Source organism: Molothrus aeneus, chromosome 3, assembly GCF_037042795.1.
Source record: "Molothrus aeneus isolate 106 chromosome 3, BPBGC_Maene_1.0, whole genome shotgun sequence".
Taxonomy (NCBI): Eukaryota; Metazoa; Chordata; class Aves; order Passeriformes; family Icteridae; genus Molothrus; species Molothrus aeneus.
In genome coordinates, this window is record NC_089648.1 from 62,511,614 (window position 1) to 62,539,299 (window position 27,686).

Consider the following 27,686-nt stretch of genomic DNA (forward strand, 5'->3'; position numbering starts at 1 on the left):
TTAGCAAAAAGCTAATATTTTAAGTTATGGCTATATTGAGTACAGAAAAAAATACTGTCATTGTTATGGGAAAAATCTAGTATTTTTAGACTTTACTTACATGAAGGCATAGATTTCATAATGGAAAGAAAGGATAAAATATTCCTAGCACCAGTTTGATTATATTAATTCATTTTTTGATGTATTCATTTTGGTGTTCACACTGTCTTTGTTAAACTGTGTATTTGATTTTTCCAGCCACAATTTTACTTAATTGTACAGGGTTGGCTGGTAGTAGTCTCATAAACACTTGGAAAACTGGAAGACTTTATGGGTATGGATAATTTTGGAGATAAAGACATCAATAAAAGAAGGGGAGACTACTATGATTATATCCCAGGAAAATAATAATAATCCTGCAAATACTGTGTATCTGTGGCTTTCCCATAAGATTTAGCACTGGTAATGCTGCCAGGATTTAAAAAAAAGAAGTGTTTTCACTAACTTAGAATCACAACACCTTCCTTTAGCATGCCGGTCAAATACTTTCCTCCCTTTGCTTTGAGGCAGTCCACTATTCTCTAGAGAATGGCAAATCACAGCTATTACGTGTGATTTGAGCCTTGCCCCATGGACCTTGCTTTCATTGAAATATCACTGTGGTAATTTTAAAAAGTAACAGTAATGGTAAAAGGTCAGTGCATTAACTCTTGTAAAAAGTTGTCATTTGTCCTGTGTGTGTCAATTATAGTCTGCGGTAATTTTATTTTCAAATAGAAAGAAGGCAACGTGTCCTATGAAAGTGTTAAGTCACTGGTGCCCCTCTTCATTTTCCTGTCAATAGACAAGGGGATGAAGAAAAACAACTTCACTGGAGCAGTTTGTCACCAGCAAAGTGTCTTCCACAGCTTGGCTCTGAGGACATGCTCAGAGGAAGGGCCCAGCAGGCAGCAATCTGAGACATGCTGGGTTTAGAGAGAAGGTACTCAACACACTGAGCAGCCAAGCCTGGAAACAATCTGTGAAGGTTCTTGTACTGTTCCTTGAGCAGGTGTGTTGATAAACCCTACAATACCTCTAAACTGCCTGCAATCTAGTCCACTTTTAAAAGCACTGGAAATGCTTTAAAGTGGACTGCTGGAAATGCTTAAATGCTTAGTGCTCTAGACCAATCACAGCAAAAACACTAAAAATGTTTAAGAATTAATTCTGATAGGGAAACAAATCAAATTACGTTTTTCTTTATGTGTTCTGCCTACTGATCTGGTATTCTGAGCAGTTGTGTAACATTGAAAGAGGCTCTATAAATATTTCTAACTTACTTGATAACTAGATGATTTTTTTTTTTCCTGAGAAATTACTGCTTCATGTCTCTTTCTATATGTAAGTACACTTTCCAGCTAAGTGCTTGTCAGGTATTCTTGGTGATAGCACTTGTGGGATTAGACTGCTTTGTGGAAATTTCCTCTAGCTTAATTCCGATTTGCTTAGTCTCTGGCACATGAAACTAAAATAAGATACCTATATGCATACACCACTTATTTGGTTAAGTTATTTAATATTTTGGTTTCTATATGAATTAAAATCACATAGGATTTTTTCTATGTAGCAGGTAACAACTGCCAGCAAAATATGGTTTACTGTAAAGTACAGGGTGCTTTATGTTCTTTCTGCACTTATAGTACAGGCAGACAGAATTGAGTTATCATCCCACAGCAAAAAGGGGCATGCTTTCCCTAGGGTAAGTTTTACTACATCACAAGAAAACCACCCTTCTTCCTAGGCTGTTAATTCTTGTTGAAGCCTGGCATGCCATTACAAGATTAATTTATAATCATTCTGGGACATGCATAAGGCAAGATGCCAATATATAATTAGATGGATTTCATTCTCTGTCATCATGAGCTTTACTTGGTAAAAATGCCTGCTTCCAAGACAGATAAGGAACTCCTGACTAAGCAGAGTAGAGCACCACCTAATCCCACTTCCCATCCTTGGTGTACACTAGTCCATTTTCAGTGAGACGTGGACAAAGAGGATTGCAGCTCAGAAGTTGGTCTGTTACAAAGCTGAATGGTTTTGCTTAACTTGACTGTATTATCTCCTTATGACCTTCATTTGAAAAAACTCTGCAGTTTGGTTCATCTTCAATTAGCATCTGATAAAGGTTGCACCTCCCCAGAATGTGCTGATATACAAGAGCAGTAATTTTGTCTGCCTGAATGAAATCAAACCACTGTGTTTGTGTGACTCCAGATTTGGAGCTAAATGGGGCTGAAGGGCAAAGAGGATTAAGCATAGCAAAGGAGGAAATCTTAAAGGACAGGTCTAGCAGCCATGAAGCTTTGGGGAAAAGTTTGGTTTTGTGCTTAACAGAGAAGGTGAACCACAGGAAGAAGTGTGTTTGGGAGGCATGTCCAACATATGTAATTTTTTATTTTTTAATTTGTAGCGGGATAAGAGTGTCACTAATTCTGTTGTACTGTTTGCCTCTGTCTTAAGCAGAATAAGCTGTCCACAACACTGATTTGTTTGTATATGTTCATCTTGTGTGTGAGTTCCTGGGCAGGGTTAATTGGGAATAATTAGGCCACCTATCGTTCTGACTTCCCATACAATTTAATTAGGTTTTCTTTTTTCTTGTACGTCAGAAGCCCTTTATGGTCTAAGTCCTTTGATGCAAGAAAAAAAAAATCTGTGATTGCTAAGGCACACTTTGGAATTTCCTAGTCTGTTCCTTCCAGCAGTGCAATTTTATCCCATTTACTGACAAAGGGTCTTTAGCCTGGGTTTGAGCAGCTACACAGCACAGAGCTATATTTGTGTGTAGCCATTACTGTTCTCAAATCTTTTAGTGTTAGGTGTCAATAAATGGGTTTTAATCCTGGCACCATTCCTACCTTTGAGCCCAACAGACCAGAAATTTGGAGAAAAGTCTTTGCTTTAATTAACATTTCAGAGTCACCTGGTGTGTGTCCAGACTTTGTCTTGGTTATTTTTGTGATGTCTCAGAAGTGCAGAGGTTGAGGTCTGTGCAGACATCTGTGAGGTTGGTTATTGGCTACTCAGAGGAGGTCGAGGTACAGAGCATTATCAGGTACTGCACACCTGCAGCTTCTCTGGGAGGGCAGACTGGATGGAAAATGGGACAAAATGGGTTTTTTAGTACAGCAGACACGTCAGCTGTACTAGAAAACATCTGCAATGGTTCTTTGTTCAAGTGAAGAGCATTTACTACTCCTTGTGGGAGCTGATCATCAGGGAGGAAGTTCTTCATCATAAAGGGCACTCTGAAAAGATTCTTGAATATGCTGTAGTTGATTTTCAGGGTGGTTCTTAGAGGCCCATGTTAGCCTAATACTATTCTTCTGAAGTTTATAAAAAGCATATTCAGTGACTGGGCCAACATGATATATTGATTTTGTTCATGTGTTTCTGTTTATGTGACTGACGCCGGGATTGTGGTGATATAGTGCCAAAGACTGTTAATCTTCTGGTATCCTTTTTATTCTTGTTCCCTCATGTTAGATCCTAGCTGTAGATATAGCTGGAAAATGGCTGTCAGAATGGAATAGGATAGGGAGTTGCTGGAAAGGAGCCATTGATGTGCCTTGTTACAGATTCAGAACAAAAGCTTTCAAAGAGCATTCATCCAGCATTCCTGCAACCACAGTGTGTGGCACTCCTAATACTGTTTGGAAGAAGGCATCAGGCCCACCTACTTCACTTTTTAAACTGACTGTAAGGAAATGAAACAAGCGGAGGTTACTTTTAAGTTTTCCTGGATGGAATCAAAATAAAAAAGTACCTTTTGCAAAGTACTTTTTTGTAAGAGCAATTAAAACTCATTACGTCAAACAAAGCACAATGAGGAGTAAAAGATCTGTTAATTTTTCAGTGATTTGATTAATTTTTTGTACGAAACTGAAATAAAACTGAGAATTCACTTAGAAAGTCAAGGCATTTAATTGTTAAAAAAGTTAACCATTAAAACAATCATGAAATGCACATATCTGTGAAGGACTCTGATTCTAATTACTGTGTGTATAGCTCCAGCTCTGAGAGTGTGAGATAAATTCAGGTGAAAACAGTGGCTCTGACTGGAGTGTTTTGATCCAGGTGTAAAAAGGCATCTAGAGTTATCATCTGTATGTTTCCTTGCTGATGCCTCTCACAGGGATGAGACTGCTGTCTTAGAATGCTGTATGACTGCAGCCTCAGGTAAATTACAATTTAGTTACTAATTTTTTGGTTTGTTGATCAATGTCATTGATCTAGAACGTGCTTTCAGTAACTATTTATATTTACTGGGTTGGTAGACATATGCTCATATATGCACATATGACATATGTTCTGTTCAGCTAAGATAATATCAATCTGTAATTAATACACTGACTTATTTATTTATAAAAAATAAATCCTGTTCCTTTCAGTGTTAATATTCACTCTTTGCTCTGAAATTTCATGAGTAATTTCATAAATCTTATGTTAAAGTGTGCTCTCAGAAAGCAAACAGCAAGGAAAAATTTAAACTCTTTCCTAAATTATGCTCTTTAGATAATACTGTAGTTAAAATTTTTTTGTGGAATGACTGGATGATGTTGAAGGACTCACATGAAGGAAACACATACATGTTTCATACAGCAGTTTGGTTATTTCTGTTGTTTGGTTGTTTCATTACACATGTGGCAGAACGCAGCTCCAATCTCCTTCCAAAGTAATATATTTGGGACTTTGGAAAGCTCCTGGGAGTTGTGATTTCACTATGTGAATGGATACAGCTGGCTATGTGGCTGAAGGTCTGTTTTTTTCACACTTCATGAAATGATACATCTATAATGTACCCAAATTCTCAGTGTCACCTCTGCTCATGGTGGCCGTGGAGGCGCTGTTACCGACGGGAGACTGGAATATGCTTGTCACTACTTGTAACTCCTTTTAACTACTGCACCTAAAAACTGCTTCCGGCTTTTTACTGACAAGATCTTCAGGAGCTGTGGCCCTGGGGAAGGTGCTGTAATTGACGGCTTTTCTCCTTATATTTGGAATATTTCTATAAGCAAAATAAAAAATTACATCTCCAAGCTGAGTGAAGACACTTCTGCAGTGTCTGGTATGGCACATGCTGTTTCTAATACCTGCATTGTGACAGAATAGCCAGCTTGGAGTGAGTGGTTCTGAAATCTGTTTAAGAATCAATAAATATTCCTACATTCAGATTAATGGACTGGATCTTTTTTCCTTACTCTAAAACTGCTTTCATCTCCACAAGGAGTATTTTCCAATAAATAGGTTTGATGTATGAATACTATGGCAATATGGTGGAAAATGTGTCAGAATATATGACAACAAACTCAGATTCTGCAAACTGATAGGCTTTTATTATTGTTTACTTTAGGAAACTTCCCATAAAAAGACAGTCAATGCTTTGTTTTGTTTTGCTTTTACTGTAAGAATGGATAAGGGACAGAGGGCAGAGCTTGGCTTCCATGTAGTGGAGCTCTTTTTCTACCTCCTGTGTGAGAGAGAGGCAGGGCCAGTTCTAGATAGAGGTAAAGGAGTCATCACCTATGACAGCAAGCTCTTGACAAAATGGTTCTGGATCCCTAATTCAGCTTATCTGTGTTAGAGACAGGGAGGAACAAGTTTCCTGGTGTCAGACAGTGTGACAGAATGTGTCAAAAGGCAGGTACTTATGGAAACATCTATTATTCTCCAGCCAGGAACAGTAGGATCACAAGCTCAGTTTCCCAGAGTTCCCTGACAAACCTGTCTCACCTCTCACCTGCCAAGGCTGGAGGTACTATTCCAAGCAACTCAGTTTCAGCTGATAAGGTTCAGTTTTTGATAAGAAACTCTGAAAAGATAACTTTGGATGATCTTTGGCTTCTCAAGTTGGATGTGGTATGAGCATGAGCATATATCTCATAGGAGTAGAAAAAAATGGAAAGGTTCTGTTCATGAATAATTCTTATATATCTGCCTTATAAATGCAGGCAAAAGAAGTTCACTGGGTATGGGCAACATGAACTACTAGTCTACTGATAAAATACTTTTCACAATGCATTTTTTATAGCCAACATATCTGTATTCCATCCGTAGTCATCACAATGCATTAATTTCAAAAATCTATGTGTGTAAAGACATAAAAACTGCCGTCTGAAAGCTGCCTATAAAGTGACTAGAATGCATGGTTTTTCCGTCAGAATGTGTCCATTAAAATATTTTTTCCAGAAGAATTCTGCAGAAAATGAAATTTTAAAAATGGGTGTTGAGACTGTATTTCAAAAATTTTTCTTTTTTTTTTTGTTAAAAAAAGGAATCTCTGTCTTTCAAGTTGTTTATAGTAAAACTTCTAAAAGAATTTTCTAAGCACTGAAAAAGTTGACCCTAGACCCAAGTCTTTCCCTTTTCCACTTGCATGATTTTGAATGCAGCATGTTTCATACATAGTTCAGGTGCACATCCAGGACATCTCTGTTTTTACAAATGGAAGAAATATGTAAAGTCCTATTCAGCAAAGACTGTGGGGGCACTATGGGGATGTAGTGGCATTCCCAGCCTCCCAACCTAATCTGGCAGTTCCCTTTGGAACCATTACCCTGTCCCATTTGTGAGCTAGTCCAGGAGTTCCTTCTCTTCTCCACTTCAAAGGGTGTGGGATGTGTCTTGTGGCTCTCAGGTAGGCAAAGATTTTGTTATATGCTCACTCAGCTTTCTTTAAAATATTTTAGAGATAATGATAACAACTGAGCTGCACAGTTACTGGCCTTGGAGTAAAAGGGTTTTTTTGGTACATGGGTTGTTCTGAACCTCACTTTACATATGAAATAAGCTTTGTTGAATCCTAATGCACACATTTGGTTGAGACAGCTCAAGATATTAGCAGAAATGCTGAACTGAGAAACTCAAGACTCACAATTTTTGCTTTGTTTTTCTTCAGACAGGGAGAGAAAACTGCAGAAGCCATCCTCTTTCCTTCAGCTGACAGCAAAATGCATATTTCTTGATTGTGTGGAAAGGATATATATTGGTATGGTTGACGAATAATTTTATCTTCACTTGAGAGGGGATTCATACTCACACAGATTTCTTCTTGTTATGTAATTATGGAAATGAGCCCAAAGGATGCTTAATAAATTACTAAATACCAGGGCTGAAATTGTGGTAATAAGAGCACAATATTCCTACTAAGTGCGCACAGTCAGAGTGAAGTGCTCATATTCATCAGTTATAAACACGTGCTCTAGAGCACGACATCGCTGCACATTTTTGCATTTGGAGAAAGCAATTCCTTCATGTCCAAAATCAAAGATATAACAGAAGGAACTGTTCCTAAACTGCACACCTGGCATTACATGGCTTCATTTTTTGGAAATCATTGCAATAACTTGCTAATTATTTCCTGCGGCGAGAAGGGTGTCAGTCCATTTATTTACAATGGAGATAGAAGTTTTAGTTTTCACAAAAAATCTTTTGTACATTACCCACCCTTATAGCCTTGTCTGCAAGTTTCCAGTCCATAGTTATGAATTTATTTCAGTCTACATCTGCTTATATATTTGTAAAAAGGTTATGTTGAAGGATTTTTTATTAGGAAATTACTTAAGAAAATAAGGCTTAATAAGGATTTCCAGATCCTAAAGATGTCTAGGTGCTATCAGATATTTAAGCTTTATGCCCGCATTGAGTAAATTCTGTAAAAGACCTAGAACTAATGAAGAGGTAGCTTCCAAAATGATCCAGTAAATATTTAGAGATCATTCCCATGTTTTGTACTGAGCCTCCTCTGCTGCAAATACACTGCCAGCAGTGTTGCAGCAAGCAAGTTCAAAATTAGCCTCTGTCCATAAATATGGGCAGGATGTATTCTTGAGTGGAAATCTCCCCAAAGACTGATCATAAACTATGTTAAGGATACTTAGAAGTAAAATTCCCACTTCTGTCCCAGCAAGTGAGTAGAAGGTTTAGATGATGGAATTTGCTTCCTATATTCTGTTACACAAGAATAATGTGATTACATCTTAGTAGAAATTGTGAGTGCCATGGGAACTATTTTAAATCAGATTTTACATGTTGAGGTTACTGAATGGAAAGCTATTTTATGCTATCTAAAGCCGAACAGTGATCCTTCCTAATTTTGTGTTCAGTCATTTTGCTAGGTACAATTATGTGCTGGTGAGCTACCACAGTTTTAAATGAAATGCCTTGATACTTTTATAGAATTTCCCAGATTATCAAAAGTTAATGGTAAGTGAACAATTTAGGCATTTGCAATTGTTCACTGTTAAACTGACTTCTGGCCTAGACACAGAAACTAAAATTACTCAGATTTACTCAGGTTTAACACCCTATATTATGCCTGCAGGAAATGATAAGCTACTGTGGAATTATTCAAGATGTGGGGTAATCTTTAAGCAAAAATACAGGAACAGGTTGGTTTTTTTTTTTTAAAGCTTAGTTCAAAGAGTATGCAGGCATATAATTTGGGGATGCAATGCAATTACCAGAAATAATTTAAAATGGGTTACTTCACTTGACTATGACTCTTTGAAGAATAAATAGTAATTGTTTTAAGTGCATAATTACTTTAATATTGGCTCCTTTCAGCAAGTTGCAGACTTCTAGGTTAAGCTCTAAGTCCTGTGCATCTGTCCACTCAAATTCTGTTTATTCTTCAGGCTGTCATAGTTCCATTATTAAACCCCTTGAAGCCCTTTGAAGTGTTTCTGCACATAAAAAGACTGGTGCAGACTCCCATGCAGCCTGATCTTTGCCATGCTAACTTTTTTCAGCATAACTGAAGTTTGAGAACAAATTAAAGTCATCATTAAGAAACCTTGCTAACAAGAAATACTGCCTTCTATAAATGTATTTGTGTCCATGTAAAAATGGGGTTTTTTGCAAGGCTTTTCTCATGCAGCTGCAGGTATATTTCTGATTTTCAGAAGGAAAACCAGTATTGGAACTTGGCTGTGTTTCTTTGGAAGGCAGAGGCTGTGCTGAGCCACACAACAGTGTGCTTTGATCTTACAGCTAAGTACCATGCTGTGACCCTGCAGGAAAACAGTGCTTGGGATTGAGGCAGCAGGTCCTTTTTGGGCAGTGCTGTGAGTACCATCTTGTGGACTCTGAGCTCCTGACCGCCTGTGACATCATCTGAGCTCATCTAAACCACTGATGACTTCATTTTTGCCTGATTTGTGCAGGTTGACAGCCATACTTTCTGCTGCCCTCAACCTCAAGAGAGACTTGTCTGGGCTAATATACCAGAGGGTATACAGAAATCCCACCTCTGTGCAAATACTTAGCAAAGTAAATATAGTCAGAGGCTTCCTTCAGTTTGCTGTATGCCCTCTCTACTTTTCAGAATCTCATCTTAAGATGGCTCTGTAAGCCTCTTTTGAGTGATAAGCTGTTGAGGTCCTAACTCCAGTGGAGTCACATTGACACGGAGCTGGCAGAGAAGGGCAGTGAAATCTCAAAGCTGAGAGAAAAGGCATTCTCATGAGTATTTCCAAGTTTCTTCTGGATCCCTAAAAACCATACAAATACCAGAGGATTTTAGGTAGTTCCTCTGAGGTGAGGGGAAAAAGAAAAGACAGCTTTTCCCATAGTTTATTTGGGAGAAAATTCCCTTTACATTTTTCTTCTCCTTGATCACGCTCATGTAATTTATATCCATTAAGAAATCCATGCTGGTTTTCTAATGAGCATTAAAACATGTTGAGCTCCATGTGTTAGCCCAAATCTGACCTGAACAACTAATTTCTAGTTTCCTGCAATTCTCCTGCTCATTTCTATTGTCTTTTACTTCAACAGAAAGTGGCAATACACAGAACCTACATGTGCTTTTTCTAAAACATTTTCTAAGCCTTTATTTCTAAGAAAAGAGCATTTTGAGGGATAACTACTAGTAAATAACTACAACTAAAGTAGTAGTTATTAAGCTTTCGAGGAAGCATGGTCACCATTTACTCTGCTCTTTTCCTTACAACTCAAGGGTGAATGTTGAAAGTAAATAAGTATTATTAGCACGTCATCAACACCTCTATTGTTTCTTGCCTTTTCCTTGCCTGCCCGTTTCTCGGAGCGAGTTTTCCTCTAACTCTCCGTTTGGTCCGAAGGTGGCAGCATCTTACTTCCGTAGAAAGTTTCAGGCTCGTTTGACTGCGCCGTGGCTTGATCCTGATGCTGTGTAGTTTCTGAACATCAGACACACCTTTTAGCAAAGCAAATGAAGACATTTTCTGTGCTTGCTTTCTGAAGAAAAAAGCTTTCAGTGTGAGATACAGTGTCCCCAGAAAGACTGCTAGTTGTCCACAGATAACTGGCAATGTATGGCAGTAAAAGTAGAGTCACTGAATATTTTGCTATTTGCATTTTAATGCTGTGGCAATGCTGTTCCAGAAGCCCTCTAAGAGCAGCTGTCACTCGTCCCTGGCAGTGTTGTGGCATGCCTGCTGTGAAAAACCCTGGGGGTGGGATGGTCTTTTGGGGTCTACTTTCAGCTGCACCATACCCCCCAAAGCTCTCTGAGTTTGGCTGCTCAGCCTGGGGGTCTCTATGTGCCCCCATTGCCCTGGAAAAAGCAGCCTAGACCAGTTACCTAGGCCAGTCATCCTTGGGTAAAGAGCTATCAATTTTGGGAGCTTCTGTTTGAAGATGGTTTTGTGGTCGTACTGGGGACTGAGACAACACTGGCTCCCAGCCCTGTCATAAACTTTCCTTGTGAATCCAGCTGCTTCCTTCAGGTCTGGGTGCCCCACTTGCCCACTTTGGAGGAGAGATAACAGCAGGGTGACTCCACACCTTTTTTCTGCCCTACCATCTTAGGCTGGAGACTCTGGGGAGAGGAAGCATCTTCCTGTCATTTGGCCAGAGGCTAGCACTGGGACAGGAGCAAGGTTCCCCATCCGGACAGAGAAGGGCTGTCATTATCACTGAAACATAAATAATGATGCAACATCCACTTATCACCAGTACAGCCCTGACTGCAGCTTTCCACTAAGTAGGAGGCAGGGAGGAGGGAGGGGAAGTTTGCACAGCTGTGTGGTGCATGCAGGCTGTGCACCGGGGAGAAGCTAGGTTGCTAATGGTTTCTCAACCACTCTGGTAATTCTGTGTCTGTAACAGTCCAACAGTAAATGAAATAGTTTCTCTAGCTGCAATACGTGTTCCTGCTTTTTCTGATCTTTAAAAAAAAGTCTCTGCTTCCCATCCCCTCCCCCATCAAAATGGCACCATTGAAGACCTTTGCAATGGTTGAATATATCTAAACAATATCTGCACTGGTCATGCCAGCTCAACAAGGTTGAAGCACACACAGCTTATGCTTCAAGCTCTGAGTGCAGAAGGAGAGAAAGTGGAGAATGTTTTGTGCCTCTGACCTCTCAAGTGTCATCTTCTTAGCAGCTCAGATCACTCTTCGAAATTATTCTATTACTCATCTGGCTCCTTGACATCTGCTTTATCATTTCCTGTCCAGGCAGTAATCCAAGTAACCAAAATAAATATTTTTTTTTGAAGCAGAACACCTTTTCTGTAAGCTTGCAGAGATGACAAACCACAGTAAATATTCCTGATTGTGTGAAGCTCCATCTTTGCAACTCGAAAATCCAGCTGAGGGAAGGGAGTGTTTATAAGAAACAGTTCTTTGCTGAGCTAAGAGTTTGTGTCATACCACGTGTATTCCTAGCAGTGACATCAGTGGCAATGTCACTGATAGGAATATGCCACTGATTCCCACTCACCATTCTAAATTTGGATTGCACCTTTCGGATCAATAAAGACAAGTATGAGAGGATCCATAGTTTATCTTGATCATCTAAATTACTTGGGTGGTAAAGAATTGAAGCACACTGTCATTGTAACTCAAACTACAGACAGTCAGAACATAAACTACACTGGTAATTTTTACAATGCTGTGACAATAACACTAGCTGAGGTCTGCTCTGTTGAGAGAGGGCCTATTGCTGATCTCATTTGCTGGGACAAGTATAAATTCATTACTTCACTGGAGTTACTTGGAATATCAGTGAGCTCAGAATTTGGCTGGCTATCCATTGCTGATTTCTGAAGCATGGTTTTACAGCATTAGCTTCTTATTCTAAAAATCTAGGACTGTGGCTAAGCTCTCCACCCCCACTTTGCACTACCTTTTAGTAACATGACCCACAGATTACCTGTTGAAACTACTAGAAAAGATTATATTTCTTCAGCAGCGTGAGGAAGTCCCAGAAGTGCTTTGAGTCACAGAAATTATCCATTGCAATCACGAGTGACCATACAATGGGCCTTTTGCTTGTGCAGAGCAGTCCTGGAGACATACAGCCTTTCCTTTTGTAGACCTTCAAACACTTTATGAAGGCAGTTAAGCATTATAACTACACATCCAAGACCTATTTAAATACCAATAGGTCACAGTAAATTGAGATTATGAAGTATAGTAACACATACTACTGGTGGCTGAATGCAAGACTGCTCATGATACACCTGATGGATATGCCAGTAAGTCTCACTACAATTTGACAGCTTATAGCTGTAAAAGCACACAGCAAATTAGATTCAGCCACAGTCATGGGTGTGGAAATTGCAGTCAATATTATCTGTTACAACCGTGGCATATCTTCTAATGGGGATCCAGCAGGCATTGAGTGTTTAAATTTAACACAGTGTAGTGTTAGTCTTGATGATAATTAACCTTTTTAATTTTTTTAATGTGAGTTCAGATATAGGTTAGCACAGGAAAAAAAGGTCTTTGATAAACTGGAAGAAATTTCTGGAGATTTCCCTGGCAACATGCAATTGACAGTGCCTTGTGCCCGCTATTTTACGTGAACAGTTCAAGAGGGGAAGGCCATTTAGGCTTTTTATTGGAAGGATGAAAACTGATTCTGTTTGTTCCCTGTGCTTTTATAGTATGTGGCTTCAGCTTGCCCCCAAATAAAGGGGTTAGTTTTTCAGACGGGCAACTATTTACAGAGTAATCATGGCACATGTGAAAATGATGACAGACAAACCACAGGCAATCAGGGACTGATCTGGCTCACTTAATAATGAAAAAAGTTTTGATGATTCTGTAAACCTCCAAGATATATGGCACATTTTGAGGTTTTTATTCCTGACCCTCAGCACCAACTCTCTTCCTGCTAGCTACAGAAATCCACTGTTCTCAGTGCGTGAATGCAGCTTCTCTTGCTCACAGACTCATGGGATAGCTCTGTGGTCCAGTGCTCCCAGCCAGCAGCAGTCAGCAGAAATGGTTAATGTGGTTGCATTGCTCAGCACTACATTTCAGCAGAGCTTGTTTGTTGTGTTAAGTGTGGCTGCAGTGGTGCTCATGTTACATGGCACATGGTAGCCTTGGTTTGTGTGACTAACTTGGTCTTGTTTTTTATGTTCAGCTCAGGACAATAGACGCAATCAGTGGGAGGGTGCCCAGTGAGACATGCTTAGTGGAGACAGAGAATAATTTAACTAATGTTGAATTAAAAACTAGATATATTTCTATCTAAATGTGTATCTAAGTTTATGTGCATATGTATTGAAGGTAGTTTTACAAGGGGAAGAAAAGTTCAGTCTTTTTTTTTTGATACCTCTGATTTTGGTAGATTCTACTTTGGTTGATCATATTAATTGCATGTCTAAAGGATCCATGGTTGTAGCTGTCCATTTGACATTGAAGCAAGAATATTTGTACAGGCAATTTTACTCAATCTTCCTAAAAAATGGTGAGATGAAAAAATATTACTTAAAATACCTGAACAGACTGTACTGCTTTGCTCTATTACATTTTTCACCTTCTTCCAGCATGTCCCTGAGAAGAAAAGAAACTTTATATGAAGTATAGTAGTGAGATGAGGGTGCTGGAATGGAAACTTCGGGCTTTAATTTCCACATGTCACCATTTCATTGCCTGACCTTTGATCAGTCCCACAACACCTGTGCAATTCAATTTTCTGTCCAATGGCCTTGCCATTCACCTTTATTAGTTCCTGAAAGACCATTAATACTTTAGAATCATTGAAAGATTTTAAGAAACATGTACCATTGTAGTATGGAATAATAATGGTAATAAATATCTAGTTCATGCTTTTATATTTGTTTTTGATTTCTTGGTTTCTTTCTGAACCTAAACCAAACCACTTTAATATTTTCCCCTCTTCTATTTTCCTTTCTTCTCAAGCTCTGTCTCACTGCCTATCATCCAAAATGCCACTATCTCTATTGCTCATAGAAGTAAAGCATGCATTCCACTTTTATTTTACAATTTCTCTCATACTCCTATATGGAATTTACCTGGTACCTAGATGCATTTGATAATCAGTGTGCAGGATTGTGGTTTGTCACAAAAAAGTTACTATCCATCTGGGGGCAATCAACGTGTTTCTGTACATTTGTTTGCTGATATTGTTTATATAGATTTCTCTGCTTATATCCATGTACTCTTTTACATATATCATAGCTTTGCAATTATCTGAAGCAGAATATGGCAGTGGAAGTACCCTTGAAATTTTATTAGAGTACAAGAATTTATTTCCTTGTTGAGTCCTGCTCACGAATAAAAATTCCCTCTTTCAGTACTCATATAAAACTGGAATTGGAAAGAACTGCTCTGTGTTCCCTGTTGCAAAGCTGATGTTTCCTGATATTACTCTTTCTGTGGCTGTAGTTCTGGCATCCAGGGTAGCAGAAACCCTGGGAGGAGTCCAATAAAATCATGATTTCTGTCCTCAATGTGTTTTCAAAGAATTTTTTCTCTTGGTAATTCAATTCCTAATTATTTAATGGTTTTTATAACAACTTTAAAACAGTTTACCTGTGAGTGGAAAAATCTATAAATTCCAGGGAACTGTTGTAAAGTAGTTTTGCTCATAACCGAACAAAGGACTGGACCACATTAAGCTAATCAGGTGAAATTAATGTCATTTGTTCCCTTTTTAAAGAAGAAAGAATTTTTTTTTAATCTACTTTGTAAATTTATTTGTAAGCAATGCTAGAGACTGTATGTGTCCTCTGTGTAATACAAAGGTTTGTAATACAAACAGATAATATCATATCAATACATACAGATGCTATCCATCTTTATGAAAACCAACAAGCATCTTGGAAGTCTTTACAGTGATCTAAGACATGGAGTGGGTTTTCCAAAAATATCAATAAATTGCTCTCTGAAATCAAATTTAACCATAATTACATTTTTCCAGATACTTGTCTATAAAGTCTTTGCCTGCACACACACAAGAGCTTAACCACCCAAACATGATGGTCGCCTCTCTAATAATGTAAAACTCATGCTGTGCTTCTGGAGAATTTTGTACAAATATATTTGGCTTTTTGTATAGAAGTGTGAGAAGTGGTGCAAGTGGTTCACAGATTGCACTTGCCTTTTTAAGATAGTAGGGAAGAGGCCATTATGTAAAAGCTATTACATATTCTCACAAAAATCCAGATGAATGCATTATTTTTGTATATATGGCTATCAGAATATGACAGAAGTCTTGTCTTTTTGTCACCGCTGAACTGGTGCATTCACAATGCTGTTTTCTTTAGTGAAACAGGTTTTAGATGTAAAAGGGACTTGTCTCTTCACTCTCTTTTTTCAAACCACTCATCTGTCATAGCAAATTTTGCATTAATTTTTACTGTTACATAACTATTACCTTTGTAAATGCCACCTGTGAGCTGTTGGCTTGCCTAGTTGTACACTGAATTGTGGCTGAATCCTGCATATAGTCAGGAAACAATAAATGAAAAGGCCACAAGCACAAGCAGAAACACATTTCTCATTTTCTGATTTTTTTTTACAAGAAGTAGCATAAGAATATTTCTCAATAGTATAGGAAGAGAAAACTGTGAGCAAAAAGAAAGAAAAAAAAGCAAATTAAGTGTAAAATATGACTCTAATGAAAAATTGCTTTCTTTAGATGTACATTTGCTTTGAAATCCATGCTGGGTCTCCTAGTACCTGCTGAGCTTAGCTTTAAGCCCTGAAGCTGTGATTTAAAATAATATATATTTGCTCTTTCATCTCTGTGCTCCATTATATCAATTTCCATGAAAACACCTGGAAGGATTCTTCGAGCTCCTCATGAACTCTGACTCTAGAGATTTTCATCTTTAGGTCCTGCTGTGAACTGATACTACACATGCCACAATCTGTCTGTGGTTTCTTTCTAATCTTTGGAAAAAAAGGAAACATATATCACAGGAACCAGTACAAACACATTCACCTGGCTAGCAGCCTTCTAGAAATTTGTTTCTTTTTGAGATTGCAATCTGAGCTCATTTTTAGTTAGAAAACTGATATAAGATGCTGATCTCCAAAGACATGGAATTTCTAAATCCAGAAACTTTAGGCATGTTGATCCATCCAAAGTTGAGCACCTAATTTCCAAAAGTATTAAAGCTTTAAAGTATCTTTCACTTTTTCTTCCTGCTTTTCCTTACTTTTTTTAATGGTCATCACAGGGGCCTTTTCTGCCAATGCTGGTAACAAGGACCTGAGGCCCCTCTCTTTATCAGGTTTTTCCAATTTCAAGGCCTTCATTGACTGAAAACCCACAAAACCCTTACAGACTCATTTGTAAGTGAACGAGTATTGATTTCACTCAAATTAGATTAGCCACTAATCTTCTACTGTTATTTAAGGGGCAAAGATAAAAACATCCTTTAGGTAGTTCTGTGGATTACATTATGATGATTATGTACAGGGCCCTCAGTAAAAATAAAGCATCCTCAGATGGTATACAATGATAATAGCAGGCAAAGGTTTGCAATATAATCCTGAATTTTAGAAGGGTGTTTAAATGCAATTTCTTTTCCAGAAGTGTTGAGAGATAGAAAAATTATGCAACATTTCCAATTCATCAGCTGGGTCCAACAAAGAGCAAGCACTCTTTAAGACTTCCGTGAGGAAGATTGTTTCCATAATTATTATTAATTTTTCTCATGTAACTTCCAATCTTTTTCTGTTCTTCAGATTTTTTAAAAAAAGAATTGCACAAAGGCATTCTGAATTGAAACTGAGCTGTAGGTTGACATTACTGGGGCAGTGATGCTATCAGCCATATGACTCACCAGTAAAGTAAATTCAAGTTGTTAATTTTGCAGAGTGAGAATTGTCCTTTGAACACAAAAGATGCCCTGGCTTTGTGAAATTCAGGCTCTTGACTGCAATCTTTTGTTAGATATATTGACAAGACATGTACTGAAATGTGCAGGAAGAATCTGGAGGAGTTTTGAACAATGATGTGCACATCGGTTTTTCTCTGTATTTGAAGATAAGGCCCCTTGGCATTTCCTCCCTTACCCTTCATTAGGAGGAGTGCCACTGGCTGGTCAAAGAGGTGATCCTTCCCCTCTACCCAATGCTGCTGAGATACATCTGAAGTGCTGGGTCCATTTCTGGGCTCCCCCATCAAGGGCAGAAAGGTATGTACTGCAGAGACCCCAGAAAAGGCTCAAAGAGACGATGAGGGGACTGATACACTTGTCATTTGAGGAGAGACTGAGAACTGGGATTCAGCACGGAGAAGAGAAGGCTCAGTGTGATTGCATCAATGCATATTAATAAATACCTGAAGGGAGGATGTAAAAAGGATGGGGACAGGCTCTTTTCAGGGATGCCTGGTGACAGGACCAGAAGCAATGGGTACAAATGAAAACTCAGGATTCCCTCTGAATATCAAGAAACACTTTTTCACCGAGAGGTTGACCAAGCATTCACACCAGTTTCCAGAGAGGCTGTGGAATCTTTGTCCCTGGAAGCCATCTGGACATGGTGTTGGACAAACAGCTGTGTGTACTAGTGCTTTGGACTAAATGATTCCCAAAGGTCCTTTCCAACCTCAGCCATTCTGTGATTCTATGACTCAGATCCAAATTTTGGACTAGAAATGGCACTGGGAGCTGAGCATGAAGGACTGTGTCAGAAAGTCAGTAAGGCATTTGGTCTCTGCTCTTCAAGGCAGGGAGGGGCTGAGCTGGCCTTGCTTCCTTCCCAGGTGGCAGTCCTCCTGAGGCTGCAAACCCAGCAAGCTTCTACTGTTACCCATTTTCTGCCCCAACAAACGTCACCCAAGCCATACTGAACCCAAAAGCTTCTCAGCTTTCAAAAATATGAAAGGATCCTTAGCATAGTTTAACAATTTCATCAGTTCCTTTATAACTGGCTTCCAAAAAACACTATGATTAGCCATCTTCCAGGAAACAGAGCCTCTCCTTCCCAACTACAGCTATTTCCATAGCTGAATGTCAGGAGGAGAGCAGGAAAAGATCCTAAAGGCCTTCTCTATTACCAGATCTATCAAATATTAAGGTGCCCTGTCTGGGCAGCCACTTCTGGGTCCATCCTTTACTCACAGGAGGAGCCCACAGTGGCTGTCTGTGTGGGATTTTTCTCAGAAAGTAACAAGCCAGGGCCCAGCTTTTAAATCTGTTTCAGTAGGAGATTTGTGTCTTCTGTCTTCTCACACTTCTTGGTCAGAAGTACCAATGTGGCCACATTCACTTGCATTGTAATGACCTGTGAAATACCAGTATTATCTAAGCTGGTTTTTGGGGGCAATTTTTTTCTCTAGACCTTCCTAAACCCAGAATCACAGAATCACACAGAATCACAGTATCACTTGGTTGGAAGAGACCTTCAAGCTCATTGAGTCCAACCTATGCCCTCACACCTCAACTAGACTGTGGCACTGAGTGTCATATTCAATCTTTTTTTAAACACATCCAGGGATGGTGACTCCACCACCTTCCCAGGCAGACCATTCCACTACTTTATCACCCTTTCTGTAAAAAACTTTTTCCTAATATCCAACCTATATTTCTTTTGGCACAGCTCAAGACTGTTTCCTCTAGTTCTGTCAGTTGCTGCTTGGAGAAAGAGACCAACCCCCACTGACCACAGCCACCTTTCAGGGAGTTGTAGAGAGCGATAAGGTCACCCCTGAGTGTCCTTTTCTCCAGGCTAAACACCCCCTCAGAGGGGGTGTCAGTCATTCCTCACAGCCCTTGTGTCCCAAGCTCCTCACCAGCCTCGTTGCCTCCTCTGGATGTGCTCCAGCATCTCAACATCCTTCCCAAACCGAGAGGCCAGAACTGGACATAGCACTCAAGGTGTGGCCTCACCAGTGCCAAGTACAGGGGAAGGATGACCTCCCTGCTCCTGCTGACCACACTATTCCTGATACAGGCCAGGAGCCATTGGCCTTCTTGGCCCCCAGAGCACACTGCTGGCTCATGTTCAGCCAGCTGTAACCAGAACCCCCAGGTCCCTTTCTGCCTGGGCACTGTCCCTAGCCTGGGCACAACATTCAACAAGGTAGACATGGCAAATTTGAGGCTGAACTTCTTTTGTGGGACTTAAAATTAACGTGGTCCCTACAAAAGGCCATGTGAGTTGGTTACTTAAAACCTTTTTCCAAATGTTTGCTTTAATCCTGGCAAAACCTTAGACTATCTTTTATATAGCCTCACAGAGAGTGTTTAGTCAAAACTGAGCATAGTGGCATTATGACTATTACCAGAATGTGGGGAGTGGGGGTTGCTATGTAGTTTAGAGATTTGAGTCTCATTCAGCCACTTGTCACCATCCCCATAGCCACAAATTCTCAGATCTGCTTGTAGAAACAGTGAGTCTCCAGTGAGTTTTGTGGTAATGCAAAGGATATTGTGATATTGCTTTACACAATAATTAAGTACAAACTGAAGAAGAGAAACCTCTCTTTGTTCTGTGAGTGTTCAGATCAATTGTGGAGAGTGATCATCTCCTGTCTTTGTATCACATAGTCTTTGTTAACAGTCCAACTTCCCTACAATGGAGTTTATGAACTGTAAACAGGTTTGTCAAACAGGTAAACACTTTACAGTGTCTATTCTAGAGAAAAAGAGATACCCCAGCTTCTTCAAATGACTTACAGGGCACTGGAAATGCATATGCAGTGCTAGTTGAATAATTTCAGTATCTTCAAGCACACTTTCTGATATCTGAAGACAGAGTGCCTGGAAAAAGGAAAAAGCACAGAAGTCTATTGTCATTGGGACTGACTTAGTGTCTTTAGAGAGATAGTGAGTTAAATAGAAGAGTCAATTCTCATTTTTAGGAGTCAAGCAACATAAAGATACGACCTCTACATAAAAATTTAAAAGCTGGGGATCTCCCAGGCTATTCCTGCAAATGGCTGTTAGCAGCTGTAGCAAATGACTTAATTCTGGGAACTGCAAGTTACTGTTTAGTGACATGAAGCCCAAGCAGCTGCAGAGAGCTACCTTGCCTGGAAGTGAGATGCTTCTTCAGAGAATGTAGTAGAATAGGGATTTTTTGCTGTTGCAGTTCTGGAAGCCTCCTGGTCCTGTTCTGAGAAGATGTCTTGAGCCCCACCTCCATCAGAACAGTGTTTGCTAAGAGTAAAAGCCATTTGTTAAGTTTTCTAGATGTTACTGGCTTGACTTCCTATTAATGGCAGATGCAACAGTCATCTGTGATGTGACATGTTTTCCAGATATATCTTTGCTCTGCATACTGATGTACTTGGAAAGCCTTTATTTTTATAATCTTTTAAAAGAAAATAATTATTTAAAACATGAAGTTAACCACTGGGGAAATAGTGAATTTATTTCAAAGCCTTCAGATCTGTTTATCATTTGGGAAAATATGCTCAAACTGAAACACAGCAAATGCTTTAATCACACACAAGTTACTGGCCTCACAAAATGGTTGAAATTTGCTGGTGAAAGGGAGGCACGATGAGTTGACCCTGAACTTCTTCCTGAACTTCCACTGGTTCATCCTGACTTCTCATTCTGCTAATAAATTCTGCTAATTCTGCTAATTAATTTGCTAGTAACATCTGTAGCATTACAAGAGTCTTCAGAGATTTACGATGCCCAGACTATTTGTTGTGCTAGTTCAGTAGTGTCCCAGGCTGGAAAAAAAAAGAAGTTCAGTTCACTTGATGTCCTCCAAGTACGGTAATTGCCTAATGTCTCTTGGATTAGTTCAACCCATGTAGTGATTAAAAGAACTTATGTGAAGCTCAAAGTTGTTTTTCCTTCAGTCTAGCAACCAGAAATCACACTAGTGGGCCTAATTCTCTGCTCTGTTATGTCGCAACCCTGCTGGTTTCAATAGAGTCATGCTGGTGTCGAAATGATTTAAAGGACCAGTGAGTGAAACATAGCAGCGGAAACATATCAACTATTTGAAAACCTTACGAAATCTGGGAAACTGATTGGCAGCTTCATTTTTATTTTTTAATTTTAATTTTATTTTTTTTTTATTCCAAGTAATGAATGCTCATGTTTTGGGTGTTGCCATAAAAGTTAACAAAAACTGAGGTCTGGACTTTTTTTCTCTTGGGCATCTGTTTATCTTCGTTTCAGTTCATGATTGTTCCTTCCTCTGAGGGAATTCTTTGGTGCTTTGTTCCGCACAAGGAGGCTCCTGCCATTTCCTCTGAGCAATGTGAACTTGTCTGGATTTACAAATGAGCAAAGAGAGTAATTTTCCTATTTTTATTTCACTTTGTATTGATTTTTCTCATTTGAATGTTTTTCCATATATTGTTTTTCATCTTCTCACACCCCAGCAAGATATTATCATTTATGATAATACAATCTGTTATGAAATACTTAGGGCTTGCCAGAAATTTTTATTTGACACTTTAATAATGTCTTTAAGAGAGAAGTGGGAATTGCAAAGAACAAAGAATCTCCAGATGTCCTAAAAATGTATGACATAGGATTTGCAGAATATTTTTCTACTTGAGAGATCACTAATTTTCATTTGAAACAGTACAATCGTTCATTACCTTTTCCTGAATTAATATGAATACAATTTCGTTTACAGATTGTCTCTTAGATTAACCCTGTATCCTGGATGTGTCTGGTTTGTTACTGAAACTGCACTCCTTGCTACTTCTTCTATTCTCTGTGGGTTTGCAAACCCACTTTAATAAAAATGCAACATATAAACACAATACTTCTTGCAGACAAGGAAAAGAATGTCAAGAAATTAACTATGAGGTTTTGGCATGTGTCTTCTGAATGGCAAGCTAGCTCTCAGTGTCAGTGTTTTGTGCTGTTTGAATTGTGCTGTACAGAGTCACGTGCTTTAAACTAAGTGCTACCGTGCAAGACTTCTAGGAAATAGAAATGTGAAGTTCCTGTGGCCAATTTTTTTTTTCCTGGGGGTTGAGCTGAGCCTAAAATAGAAAACTTCCTTCTCTACTTTGGTTTTCATCCTTAATTTCTTGTCATTTTTATCATCTTGTTTTTAAATCACCAGTAAGATATATATGAATCTAGTGGGTTCCTAGTGGGTTCCATTGTGTCTTCTCAGGGGTCAATCAGTAGAAGGACCACGCTTGACCAGATACTGTAGAGCATAGAGGAATAGCAATAAACAGACTATTTCAAGGAAACATTTTATAATTCCAACATTTTGTTAAAACTCATTAATGTAAGCATTGCTTCTCACATGTCACCAACTCTTTGGAGAGGTGATGGCTGTTGTTCTGGATGATTCTTGTAAGTAGAGTTCCACTGCTGGATTTATAGGATAATGAGAAAAAATGAAGAGAGGTAACAGATTTTTTCTCTTATTCCTTCTTAAAGGCTTTTCAAGACAGGTTTGTCTTACTTTCCTTTGCTGAACCCCTGCAACTTATTTTCCTCACTTACATTTTGATTTTTGATAAAGCTGTTATTCACAATCAGTTCACATCTTTATCTCTTTTAATGTCAATTACATTCTTTCAGTTGTGGGCAAACAATCCTGTAACTCATCAAGTTAAACTTAAAGAGTGGGAAGGATTTCTAAGGTATATTCTTCAGTTTTAAAAGATGTACATGTACTTAAACCTTCTAATAATATTTGTGGTAGTTTATTATATTTCTGAACTATGTTCTGTAGGGACATTCTTTATAAATAGTTTCCGTCATAATTTTTATCTTATTTATGTAGCTGTTAGGCTGCGATTTGACAGTGAGACATAAGGCTTTCTCTACTGCAATCACAGATTATGGCAGTCACAACAGTTTAAATTTCTGTTGTTCTAATTAATGATATTATAACTTTCTAGTTAACCCATAAGCTTATGGTCATTCATCTTCACTGTTGCTTGTAGGTGTTTTAAATAACAAGACTGCAGTCAGGAACCTAGCACTCAGTGTTATAAACCAGGATGCTGTTAGGAGGGGTAATTTTTTAAAGCTGCTTTCTGGAAGGTGCCCATCCCCAGTATATGTATGCACTGTTGAGAGGTTAGTCCCATCAACCTAGAACCAAACTCCTTGCTTTCCTGAAAAAGAAAAAGAAGGGGGAATTTCAGAACAGAGCAGTCTACTCAGATGAAATCAATATGAGTCAGGATGACTTCTTCCTTGGAAAATTGCTGTTGTTTTTAAAAAATTCAGAAAGTAGACTGCCTTTTGCTAAAAATGCCAGTTTAATCTATATTTAGGAGAGAAAGTAGGTAATTTTTAACTTATAGGAGCTTACTGAGGTTAATAGAAATTGTTTTGCATCTAAATCTCTCTGCTGGTAGCTGGCTATATACACAGAGTTTTCCTTGTTAGTGTTGTGTGTTTTACATCTACAGAAATGTCTTTCAACCTGAAGGACCCTGCTGTGCTTATGAATACTGGGATTCATTGCTGGCATGAATTGTCTCTTCAGAATACAGCGGGAGGTAAGTCTAACCAAAGTCAAAGTGGTAAGTCTGGAATTATCGCAGACAAGAAAACAATGGTTTTTTTTTCTTTCCTCATAGAAATGGAATTTCACTATTATGTTTGTTAAAAAGAACTTTGATGTACTGTTCTTCATGGGACTTGGTATGAATCGATTTTATTTGTGGCTCTGTGCTGATTAGAATGAAAGTTTCTGTGGGAGAGGGAAAGTGCAGCTACAAAAGGCAGCCACAAAAAAAAGCCTTCTAGAAGCTCAACTCTTGCTTAACTCATAATTAGTGGTAATTTTGTGAGTTAGTGAGTAAGGCTGGTAACGTGTGGGTTATGCAGGTGATATAATAATATTTTCTGGGCTTGTAAGGCATCACTTCTGTCTGCTCTTTTACTTTTCATGAGGTATACAACTCTGTTGAAGATAATTCCGTAGAGTTGTTTTAATATCCAGATGGAGATCAAGGAATGCTATGTAAGTTTAAAGTAGGAACAGCTGTAAAGAAACATCAGGGAAGAGAGTACAAGCTTGTTAAAATCTTGGGTATGTGAGGTGCCCACACCCTGGAGACATGGAAATCTGAAGGTGGACATGGTGAAGGGTAGTGTGAGGAGGCTGAAGAAAGTCCAGGAAAGATGGGGAATATGGGGCTGTTTAAGCTGCAACATATTTTAGAGGTGAAAGAGATGCAGAAAAGTGCCTTTGAGCAGCTAACAACTTCTGAAGGAAGCTTAATGTTGCAAGGAGGTCAGGACTCCTCGAATTCCACTAACTCAGAAGATAAGTGGTATGGACAGTCTCCTTCCTTAGGAAGGAAGAAGTTTAAAGATACTGAAAGAGGAAATTAGAACAAACCTTATTGTTTCCTGGGAAAAACCTTACTGCCTCAGGTGTGAGGTCTCCTATGTTTTCCATGTCTTGATCAGGCTGTTCACACCTTGCTGGGGAAATATTGCTTTATGGTAGCATAGCTCCTGCGCTGTAGGGCTTCCATATACTAAACCTGTAGTTTAGAGAGCTAAGTCAGTGTTGTCCTTGAGACATCTCAGCTGAGATGACCATGATCATCACAAAAAACAGTGTTCTGTCCTTCTGTCCATTCATATGGGAAGTGCTGTCAGTTTTGTAAAATTCCCAAGCACAAAATACAGATCATTCCAGGTAAAAAAGGCCATTAATCCAGCAGTAATGGAAACTTCTGAAAACACTGGTTTGAAAAACACTATATCTTCAAAAGAATTTAAGAACAATTTCAACAATTACTAGCTTCTAAAAGATATTTCTTATGGTTTTCAGATAATCTTTCCCCCTTGGCCCTTATTTATTACTGTTGCATGAACATAGTCTTTATTGCTTTGAATGTGTATAGAGAAATTTACTGCCCTACTTGCAGCCTTTAGGCTATTACAGATATTGTAAAGGTTTACCATTTTTCAATAAGCAAATACTGCCCCCAGGGTGCTTAGTATAACTTTATTAATCATTAGATGGGTAGAAGGCTGAAATATTGGTGCTGCTTGAAACAAATATTCTAATAGGAGCCAGTGATCTCTGGAAAGAGGCAAGCAGGCCGGAAATATCTGCTGTAGTTCTTGGTTAGTGTCTTTGATCATGCTCTCTTCTGGAGGATCTTTTTCTTTTGGGATGAGAAAGGAAACCATTTCAGAGTGGTACAGCTATGGCAGCAGTGTCCCAGCTATTCTGCTCCTGCTTCTGCAAAGGCTTTTTCCTGATGGATACTGGCCCCCAGAACCCTTAGTAACTAGCAGAGATGAACAAAAATTCCAAGCACAGTTTTTTAATTTCTAGAAAACTTCACTGTACCAAGTTTTTCATATCTAGGCCTTCATATAGGTGTTAAATTTCCTCATTATAAGCATGCAGTGGTCCAGGTAGAAGTAACTGAAGGCCTGACTTAGCAATTTAATAAAATATATGTATGTTCATGCTAATGACTGTCTCTCTTACTACTCATTGATCATTGATATGCTTTTTCTTGGGCTAATGAGTGTTTAGATGGTTGAAAGTCTGAGGGGGTGTCCTTCATAGTATCACCATTCATAGTGAGCATTTCAAAATCAAGAGAAGGATTGTAGGTGGACCTGACACAACAGGCCAAAATCAAGAGAATCTGTGTAGGTAGACCTGACGCAACAAAAACTTTTTTTAAGTCTTAAGAAATCCTAGAAAATGTTTTCTGCAGTAAAACTGCACAAGTATCCTGGGGTCTTCTGAGGAAGCCTGGGGCATCAGCGCATATGTTCAAAGTCTGCAAACCAGTCTGTGTGTTGGGCCAGTGTAGCACAAAAATTGCTTTTGCCAAACTTCAAACTTACTTTGAAGTTATTAATGTTATATGAGGAGATTTCTGTATCTCACAAAAATCAGTGGAGCTCTATAAGTTCACTTAAAGAATGATGACAGTGACATTCCATTTGTACAAAAACTGGGGACAGGAAAAGTACATGTTCTTTTGCAGAACTCTAATGCACTCTGTATAACATAACTTATTTCATGTAAATAGATATCAGAGGATAATGGGCTTGAGGGGCACTTTGGTTTTTTGAGGAAGGATCCTGAGTAAATTTTTTGCAGTATATTCAGTGACAAAAAGAAAATTATAGGGAAAACCAAAGAAAGAATTCAAGATCTTTTTTCTCCATGGAAATCCTGAAGATTAAAAGCAAAACTACAAAGCTTTTCATGAAAATGTTCAGGGTTTAGATGTGAGGGATTTATCACAGGAGAAGAAATCATATTTTTGCATGAAACATTGCATCTGGCTTAAAATTGTAATGAATGATATGGACAAACCACTTGATTCATTAGGTACATAATTCACTTAGAAAACCATCCTGTTCCTGTGTTGCTGACATCCATGAAAACACTGTCTTTCATGTCAGCAGGCCTGGACTGAACTGTAAACCACAGAAATAATCTATTTATTTAGGAACTGTTAAATCTTCAAAATACTGAAAAGTTATGTGATATGCTGAGTACCATTGTTTCCCAGTGGCTTACAGAATTAGGAAAAACTGACTTTTATTTCACTCCTCCATTTAGGAATTGTTGATACTATTCTTTGTTGCTTATCAGTGGAATTTTTTTTCCTCAAATGCTTTTGTGCTTTGTTTCACCACCCCTCATGCACTGGAGGACTTGTGCACAAGCTGGGGCAAAACTAGAAGGGATGTGCGGAGACGTATTTGGAGCTCCTGGGAGCAAAATTTACATATGGAACAAAGAAAAGATTTTGGAAGGCATCCTATTGTCCCATTCTCTAAATTAGGGTTGCAATTCCATCTGCTGGTGCAGCATTATGCTTTCAATGACCCTCAGAAACTTACCCAGCTTCATCCTAGCAGTACTCTGGGTTAGGTCCTGCCAACATGGTTGCAGAATCTGCCCGCTGTGCTGGCTGGAGAATCTCTGCTGGCCTGCAGCTTGTCCTGTTTTCACATTCACCCATAATCTACTGCTGTCTGGTTGAATAGTTATCTTCTCCTTTATGTCTGTCCTCATAAGAATGTACATTTCAGGCAGCATGCATAGTCCCTCTAAAGTTTGTCTCTGCTCACCTAAACAAGCTAAAATAATTTAGTCCTTTTCTTGTAAACAGAACTGTATCAGTACTCTAGATAAAGCTTCACCACTGTTATGCACAACAGCTTTAATGCTTCCATATCTTATCTAAAAGTATCTGTTTAGAATAATTTTAAGGACCACGTTAGCATTTTTACAAGCACATTGCTTCAGCGATGCTGTTCTCCTTAAAAGGGAACTGCAGCCTTCATTGTAGCCAGGGATGATACACTTCTAACAGAATTGAGGTTTCAGCCACTGCCTTTACATTAATTTTCATGGTAATGTCATTTTACAGCTTCTGTTACATGTTTTGACATTCCTTAATGGACTTCTGACACAGTCACTTATGTGCTCTTTAATTCAAGAACCACCTTTTTCTTGAGGCCCTTCAGTACTACTGTGGCACTATGCAAACCCCCAAACAGTTCAGGAA

The 27,686-nt window shown here is 38.8% G+C and overlaps 1 long non-coding RNA gene across 2 annotated transcripts in view; it reads left to right on the plus strand.

The window, feature by feature from the left end:
- Positions 1 to 27,686, plus strand: part of LOC136553996 (uncharacterized) — a 129,588-nt gene that overhangs the window by 40,192 nt on the left and 61,710 nt on the right. The window contains exon 3 of one of the 2 annotated variants that reach the window (XR_010783265.1): positions 23,586 to 23,675. The exons of the other annotated variant lie outside the window; for it this stretch is intronic. This is a non-coding gene — a long non-coding RNA (uncharacterized lncRNA). The remainder of the gene's footprint in view (positions 1 to 23,585; positions 23,676 to 27,686) is intronic. 2 annotated transcript variants of the gene reach the window in all.